A 9,422-nucleotide genomic window follows, 5' to 3' on the forward strand; every position below is an offset into this window, starting at 1 on the left:
GTAGGGATACCAAGGTGCTTGTTTATAGAGCTATTGGCCTCCCAACCCTGCTCTATGCCTGTGAGATGTGGACTGTCTACAGACGTCACATGCAACTCCTGGAACGATTCCGTCAGCGTTGCCTCCAGAAAATCCTGCATATCTCTTGGGAAGATAAGCGGACAAATGTCAGCGTGCTGGAAGAAGCAAAGACCACCAGCATTGAAGCGATGGTCCTCCGCCACCAGGTGTTGCTGGGTGATACCTGCTCATCCTCACAAACATTGACTTGTGGGATACCGCAGGGATCAGTACTGTCCCCCATGTTGCTTAACATTTACATGAAGCCACTGGGAGAGATCATCCGGTGTTTTGGGGTCAGATGTCATCTGTATGCGGATGATATTCAGCTCTATCACTCCTTCCCATTTGTCACTAAAGAGGCTGTGCAGATCCTGAATCACTGCTTGGCCGCTGTGTTGGTCTGGATGAGGGCGAAGAGATTATTATTATTATTATTAATAATAATAATAATAATAATAATAATAAACTTTATTTGAATCCCGCTACCATCTCCCCAAAGGACTCGGTGCGGCTTACATGAAGCCAAGCCCACAGCACATACAATAAACAAAAGCAATAACAATAATCTATACAAAACAGTTAAAATAAACTCAAAACAGAAATACACAATAAGCAATAACAATAACATATCGCAACATACAGCATTTAAAAACCCATGGCCGGGCTAAATGTAATAATTCAAATTTAAAATCAAAAAGTGCTGGGAATGAACAAGGTAAGACAAATTAAAATAGGGTTTTCAGAGAAAGATGAGGGCGCGCAGACCACCCTAAATCAATATTAAAGTGCATTTGAGGACATATTGCTAAGAGTTTTCCTTATTCTGGGAAGGCATACTGGAACAACCACGTTTTCAGGCTCCTCTTAAAGACTGCTGGCGTTGATGTCCCTGGGGAGTGAGTTCAAGAGTCGAGGGGCCACCACCGAGAAGGCCCTGTCGCTCGTCCCCACCAATCGCGCTTGCGATGGAGGCAGGAGTGCGAGCAGGGCCTCTCCAGATGATCGAAGAGATCATGTGGGTTCATACACAGTGAAACTAAATCCAGACAAGACAGAAGTACTCCTGGTCAGTCAAAAGGCCGAACAGGGGATAGGGTTACAGCCTGTGTTAGATGGGTTTACACTCCCCCTGAAGACACAGGTTTGCAGATTGGGAGTGAACTCATCGCTGAGCCTGCAACCCCAGGTCTCGGTGGTAGCTGGGAGAGCTTTTGCAAAATTAAAACTTGTGCACCAGCTGCGCCCATTTCTTGAGAAGTCTGACTTGGCCACGGTGGTCCATGCTCTTGTTACATCCCAAATAGACTACTGCAACACACTGTACATGGGGCTGCCTTTGAAGACTGCCCGGAAGCTTCAACTAGTTCAATGGTCTGTAGGCAGGTTGCTCACAGGAGCGACCTACAGGGAACATACAACTCCTTTGTTATGCCAGCTCCACTGGCTACCGATAAGCTTCCGGGCACAAGTCAAAATGCTGGTTTTAACCTTTAAAGCCCTAAACGGTTCTGGCCTAGACTACCTGTTTGAACGTATCTCCTGCCACAAACCATCACAAAGTTTAAGATCTTCAGAAGAGGCTCTGCTCTCGATCCTACCACTATCGTAAACATAGTTGATGGGGACGAGAGACATTTGAATCTGACAGCTTGTATTTTTCTATAAAAACTGTAATATTTCCCTTTGCAAACTATGTAGGCTTTGGCAAATGATTGCAGTTTTACATTCGCTCCAGCTGGAACGAAATAAACAACTTGGTGGCATCTTCTTCAACCTTGGTGAGATTTACTTCGGAAAGCTCAGAGAAAACTCCATTTTGCATGCTTCTTTCTCGCCAGGGTAAATGGATCCTCTTTGGTGGGTCTGACAGACCTCTGACCCTAAGGCAAGACCCTCCAAATTCTTGCTCGATATCGCACACAGCCCTATATCGCAGAATATCAAGGCAGAAAATCCCACATTATCTGAGTGTGGACTCAGATAACCCAGTTCAAAGCAGATATTGTGGAATTTTCTGCCTTGATATTCTGGGATATAAGGCTGTGTGGAGGGGCCCTAGGAGGAGGAACAGGACATTCAAAAGCAACAGAAAAAGTGGTATAGTAGAAAAAACAGTTGGAGGATATTTTTTCTCTCATCAATCTGGTTCTGTATAAAATAATTATTCCTCTTTAGCAACATTTACTGTTTGATTGATATTTGTAAAATGGAATGAAAACCAATGAACTGGCATTATGCATTACTGTAAACATATTTATGCACATTTAGCCTGGGTCTGCCTTCCACACACTGGCACATTTCAGATGAGATAGGCTACAACTGCTGCCATCTGGCTTGACATGCTGAATAAGGATGATGGGAGTTGCAGTGCAATACATCCAGAGGGCACTTAAGTGGGAATGGCAGCTATTAAGTCAAAACACATCTGCCCAAACACATCTTTTAAATATGTATATCTGCTGTGTCGGTGAAAAGTGCAGTATAAATACAGCAAATAAATAAATGCTCAGAAGTACTCTGCTTAGAAATGATCAATATTGGACGGGTTTAAAACACCCATAGCCCATAGTGCAGCTTAAAGGTGAGCTGGCATGCAAAACGTCTGTTCCATCCCTTGTGTTTAAAGAAAATTGCTATTGATGGGAGCGCTCTTAATGCAAATTAGCTGAAAGGAGCTTTTGCTAGGATACGTCTTGGTGACTTAATTGAGCCCTTCTTTTTGTCACGATTTTTGTATTCTAGAAAGAAATTGTAGATTGCTTAATGGGAGCCAAGAGACGTGCAGTAGTATAAAATTGAGCTGATCTCTCCCACAGTATCCCTAATAGCTTTTCATTCATAATTACAGTATTCCTAATGAGTGTTTTGGTGATGATAGAAATATACCATATATTATCCATTGCCTCATTCCAGTGCAGGCTTTTTAGCTAATGGCATATTGGCACCGACTGTGCACAGTCAACGATGAAACATTAGAAACATTAAAAGGTTTACCATCTTTCTCATCAAGCAGTTTCCCTCAAACCGCTGCTTTCTGTAGGTTTTGTACTATCACTACTATAATTCTCAGGCATTGTTTCTGATGGGAATTGTAGTCCGTAAAATCTAGAAGACACCAAGTGTTGTTTTGTTTTGATGTGATTATTTGTAATACCTCAAAGCTTTCCATATTTATTTATTTATTTATTTATTTATTTATTTAGTACACTTGTATACCGCTAATATCTCAGCCTGTGCGGCGACTCATTGCGGTTTACAACATATTTAAAAATACAATATTCACTTTAAAAATATAAAATAAAATATAAAAATACATACATATACATACATAGTATTGGGCCACCAATACAGACCGGAACATCTCATAGTTAAAGTCGTAATCCAATTCGTTATCCTTGATTGCTAGTCCATGATCAAAACATCATCACATCGGAATTAGTTGAAAACTTGCTCGAACATCCAAGTTTTCAGTTTTTTCCGAAATGCCATTAGCGAGGTGGCTGATCTTATTTCAGTAGGGAGGGCATTCCAAAGCCGGGGGGCCACCACAGAAAAGGCCCTATCTCTCGTTCCCGCAAGCCGCACTTGTGAAGCAGGCGGGATGGAGAGAAGGGCTTCTCCTGAAGATCTTAGGGTCCTGGTGGGCTGATAGGCCGAGATACGTTCGGATAGGTATGTAGGGCCAGAACCGTTTAGGGCTTTAAAGGTCAAAGCCAGCACTTTGAATTGGGCTCGGTAGCTAATCGGTAGCCAGTGGAGCTGGTACAGCAGAGGAGTTGTATGCTCCCTGCGCCCTGCTCCTGTTAATACCATGGCTGCCGCCCGTTGGACTAATTGGAGCTTCCGGGCCGTCTTCAAAGGCAACCCCACGTAGAGAGCGTTGCAGTAGTCAAGGCGGGATGTAACCAGAGCGTGGACTACCGTGGCCAAGTCAGACTTCCCAAGGTACGGTCGCAGTTGGCGCACGAGTCTTAACTGTGCGAATGCTCCCCTGGTCACCGCCGAAACCTGGGGATCCAGGCTCAGCGATGAGTCCAGGATCACACCCAAACTGCGAACCTGTGTCTTCAGGGGGAGTGCGACCCCGTCTAACACAGGCTGTAACCCTATACCCTGTTCGGCCCTGCGACTGACCAGGAGTACCTCTGTCTTGTCTGGATTCAATTTCAATTTGTTCGCCCCCATCCAGACCGTCACAGCGGCCAAGCACCGGTTCAGGACCTCGACAGCCTCCTTAGTAGCGGGTGGGAAGGAGTGACAGAGCTGGACATCATCTGCGTACAGATGACACCGCACCCCGAAACTCCGGATGATCTCGCCCAGCGGCTTCATGTAGATGTTAAACAACATGGGGGACAGTATTGAACCCTGAGGAACCCCACAAAACAAAGGTTGTGGGGTAGAACAGGAGTCCCCCAGTGACACCTTCTGAGACCGACCCTCGAGGAATGACCGGAGCCACTGCAGAGCAGTACCTCCGAGACCCATTCCCGCGAGGCGTCCCAGAAGGATACCGTGGTCGACGGTATCGAAGGCCGCTGAGAGGTCGAGTAGCACCAACAGGGACACACTCCCCCTGTCGAGCTCCCGACGGAGATCATCCACTAAGGCGACCAAGGCTGTCTCGGTACCATGTCCCGGCCTAAAGCCAGACTGTGCCGGGTCTAGATAATCCGTGTCTACCAAGAATGCCTGGAGTTGTGAGGCCACCACACGTTCCATGACTTTGCCCAAAAAGGGAAGATTGGAAACAGGCCGATAGTTTACCAATTGAGTGGGGTCCAGTGATGGTTTCTTCAACAGCGGTTTTATCACAGCTTGCTTTAAGCTGGCTGGAAAAATGCCTTCCCGAAGGGAGGCATTAACCACCACCTTAACCCACTCGGCCAATCCCCCTCTGGCCTCCTTTAGAAGCCAGGATGGGCAGGGGTCTAGGATGCATGTGGTAGCTCTCATTCCTCCAAGCACCTTGTCCACATCCTCGGTTTGAACCAATTGAAATGAATCCATCAAAATCGGGCAAGCAGATGCTCGTGTTACATCCTCAGAGACTGCCGTTAATATGGTGTCCAGTCCAGAGCGGATCAAAGCGACTTTGTCTGTAAAGAACCGAGCAAAGGCTTCACAGCGAGCTGCCGCGTCATCAGGGCACCCATCCTGAATGGTGGGTTTTAAAAGGCCTCTGACAACTCGGAACAGTTCAGCCGGACGGTTCTTTGCAGACGCAATAGTGGCCGCAAAGAAAGTTTTCTTTGCGGCTCTTATTGCCGCGGCATATGACCTTAAAAAGGACACAAACCGTGTTCGGTTTGGCTCGCTCGGATCCGAACGCCACATGCTCTCTAGTTCCCTCTTCTTTCGCTTCAACACCGCCAGCTCCTCAGTAAACCAAGGAGCTGGTTTAGTTCGGCTACTTGAGAGGGGACGTTCTGGAGCGATCGTGTCTATTGCCCTGGTCATCTCCCCATTCCAGAGAGCGACCAGGGCATCAACAGGATCACCAACCGAGGTGGCGGGGAAATCCCCAAGAGCCATCAGGAATCCTTCCGGATCCATAAGCCTCCTGGGGCGGACCAATTTAATAGGTCCTCCACCTCTGCGGAGGTTAGGGGGCGCAGTAAGTCTAAAGCTGACCAGGTGGTGGTCGGTCCATGGCAACGGAGAGATGGATAACTCCTCAACACCGCCACCTTCCTCCCATCCCTGGCAGAAAACCAAGTCCAATGTATGTCCAGCACTGTGGGTGGGGCCAGATACTTGTTGGGACAGACCCATGGTCGCCATGGTAGACATGAAGTCCTGAGCCGCTCCCGTTAGGGCAGCCTCGGCGTGGACGTTGAAGTCCCCCAGCACAAGCAGCCGTTGGGACTCCAATGCCAGGTCCGAGACTACCCCCGCTAGCTCAGGTAGGGAGACTGTAGTGCAGCGAGGTGGACGGTACACTAGCAGAATCCCTAATCTGTCCCGGTCACCCACCCTCAGGTGGACGCATTCAAAATTTGTTGACTGCGGGATGGGGGTCCTGGTCAGAGAAATGGAATCTCTATAGACTACTGCAACCCCGCCTCCCCGCCCTCCGGATCTCGGTTGATGCTGCACAGAGAACCCGGGTGGACAAAGCTGGGTCAAGTTTACACCTCCAGCTTCGTCCAGCCAGGTCTCTGTGATGCACGCCAGATCTGCCCGTTCATCCAGGATTAAATCCTGGATGAAAGTTGTTTTACCATTGACAGATCTGGCGTTCAACAGCACCACTTTCAATCCTGAGGGACCGCCATCCTGGTTACACCTACTTACCGTATCAGGAGACCGATTTGGGATTACTAATGTTGTTCCACGTTCCCTAGGCCGAATTAAAGGTCTCCATATTCATACACAGTTTGGGGTGCATCTACACTGTATAATTAAATCAGTTTAATTCCACTTTAATTGCCATGGCTCAGTGCTATGGACTTCTGGGGTTTGCCGTTTGATGTGGCGCCAGCACTCTTTTGCAGAAAAAAACCCCTCAATACCTTTTAAAACTACAACTCTCATGATTCCATAGCATTGAGCTACGGCAGTTACAGTGGTGGTAAACTGCATTAATTCCTCAGTGTAGATCAGCGTTTCTCAACCTGGCGGTCGGGACCCCTGGGGGGGGGGTCAGAGGGGTCGCCAAAAACCATCAGAAAACACAGTAGTTTCTGTTGGTCATTGGGGTTCTGTGTGGGAAGTTTGGCCCAATTGTATCATTGGTGGGGTTCAGAATGCAATTTGATTGTAGGTGAACTATAAACCCCAGCAACCACAATTTCCTAATGTCAAGGTCTATTTTCTTCAAACTCCCCCAGTGTGCACATTTGGGCATATTGAGTATTCATACCAAGTTTGGTCCAGATCCATCATTGTTTGAGTCTGCAGTGCTCTCTGGATGTAGGTGAACTACAACTCCAAAACTTAAGGTCAATGCCCACCAAACCCTTCCAGTATTTTCTGTTGGTCATGAGTGTTCTGTATGGGAAGTTTGGTTCAATTCCATCATTGGTGGACTTCAGAATGCCCTTTGATTGTAGGTGAACTATAAATCCCAGTAACTAAAACTCCCAAATGACAAAAGCAATCCTTCCCCAAGCCACCAATATTCAAGTTTGGGCGTATTGGGTATTTGTGCCCAATTTGGTTCAGTGAATTAAAATACATCCTGCATATCAGATATTTGCATTACAATTCATAACAGCAGCATAATTCAATCTGTGAAGTAGCAATGAAAATAATGTTTTGGTTGGGGGTCACCACAACATGAGTGTAGAGATGTGTTTATTATAAAGTGTTATTTATAATGTGTTTAAACCGTATTTATAATGTTTATTATAAAGTGTTATTTATAATGTGTTTAAAACTGTATTTGTGGTTTACATTTGTTGCCATGGCCTAGCTGTGAGGGATAGGTTGCCATGGTGACAAGACAAGGCAGAAGAGGAGGTGGGCGGAGCTTAAGGAGTAAAAGGTTTGAAAGTGGCAGTTAAGGTCCAGTCCGGTGGAGGAGACCCGGAGAAGAGCAGAGCCAGTTAAGGGCTCTGGGAAATAGCAGAGTCAAGAAAGGACTCTGGGGAAAGTAGTTTAGTCCGGTGGAAGAGACCCGGGGAAGAGGAGAGCCAGTTAGGGCTCTGTTGTGAAGCTGTGAGAATTCAGTAGTTCCTAGAATTTGTGAATATTTCTTCAGCAAGAGAGCTGAAGGTGTTACCTTGTTAGATTGCTTAGGTTAAAGGAATCTAACAGAGGGGGTTTTCAGGATTGCCAGTAAGGAAAGACTGGTGATCAGTGGTTTGTTCCGAGTATAGGGCAAACCGTGTGGATATTCACAATAGGGAACTCTGAAGTAGTATAAGCACTTCACTAAAGAAGAAATTTGTAGAATTGTATCATCAGAAGCATGTATCTCAAACCAGCCATTTTGTAACATCAAGCCTTGTGCCAAGTTCAAATTCTCAAAACTGCAACAATTACGTTCTGTTAACAATAAATCTTGTTCTCTTTGTCTTTCAAACCTGCCTCCTCCATTGTTTTATGCTTGGTGCATTCCACACTACCAAAGTCACCTCACAACACAACTAGAGATAAACAGAGACATAATCCAGCGTCTCTAAACATATTGGTGGCAGCTTAATTGATATTTAAAAGAAGGTTCCTCACAGAATATTGGTGGCATTAAAGAAGATTAATACTTCCTCACATAATTTTGGTGGCATCTAGTGAGATTAGCGCTGCTTCTTTACATTTTTGTTGACAAGCGGTGGGATTAACGCTTCTTTACAATGAGGAACTATATTAAGGGGTTGCGGCATTAGGAAGGTTGAGAAATACTGGTGTAGATGGTTAACAAGGAAAGTAGCTGTGATATTTGTAAGCACCCACAGGTGGCATTATAACCTTCTTTTTCCACTGTATTTGTTTTCTTAATGGAAGACTCTGACTGTGATTTAAGCATAATTTTGATGGATCTGAACAAAGGAACTCCAGCCACACCTTTCCCTGTTTATTTTTGAAGACCTGCATTTGTACACATCTCAGGCAGCTCACTGCAATAGCTGTGAACCCATCCATGAGATATAAAATCATGTCCCTTAACTGTTTTCAGCATATTAAAGTCCACAAGATAATGAAGTCCTGCAGCAACTCTTCACTAAAAAGTGCCATTCAGTTTTTAAAGATTATAACTATAGTCAAATTAGTTACATTCCGCCAACTTTATGGAGAAAGTGTGAATTCAATTACTGTGATGGTTTTTATTACACATGAATATTAAACTGATGCTATATAATAATGGAAACTATGGAGGATTATTGTGGATTGACCAATGAGATATTGTAAGAGGAAAAACTGGACACTTCATCCTGTCATAGAAAAGAACAGTTCTTTTAAAGATTCAACTGGCAACCTTTTTGATGTTATCTGCAGTCTTCTTTTTGGCTCATGGCGTAATGAAAGATTTTTGTTTAGAAAACCTCCAATCAATCATTTCCAATTAAAGAATAGGCTCTTAGGTAGTACAGGTATGGGAAAACTTTTGCTCATGATCCTGGGAATTTTCTGCCATTATCGATGCTTGGAAAACCTACTTGTTTCAATTTATATTCCTAGAATTCCCTTGACATCCAAGGGCCCTTCCACAAAGCCCTATATCACAGAATATCAAGGCAGGAAATCCCACAATACCTGCTTTGAACTGAGTTATCTGAGTCCACACTCAGACAATGTGAATTTTTATCCCTTGATATTATGCGATATAGGGCTGTTTCGCCATAGATAGTGGCCATTCAGGCTGGGGATTTCTTGTAGTTGTAGTACAGAAAAGTAACTCTCCCAAGTCTCTGTCT

Source organism: Anolis sagrei, chromosome 2 (genome assembly GCF_037176765.1).
Source record: "Anolis sagrei isolate rAnoSag1 chromosome 2, rAnoSag1.mat, whole genome shotgun sequence".
NCBI classification, from domain to species: domain Eukaryota; kingdom Metazoa; phylum Chordata; class Lepidosauria; order Squamata; family Dactyloidae; genus Anolis; species Anolis sagrei.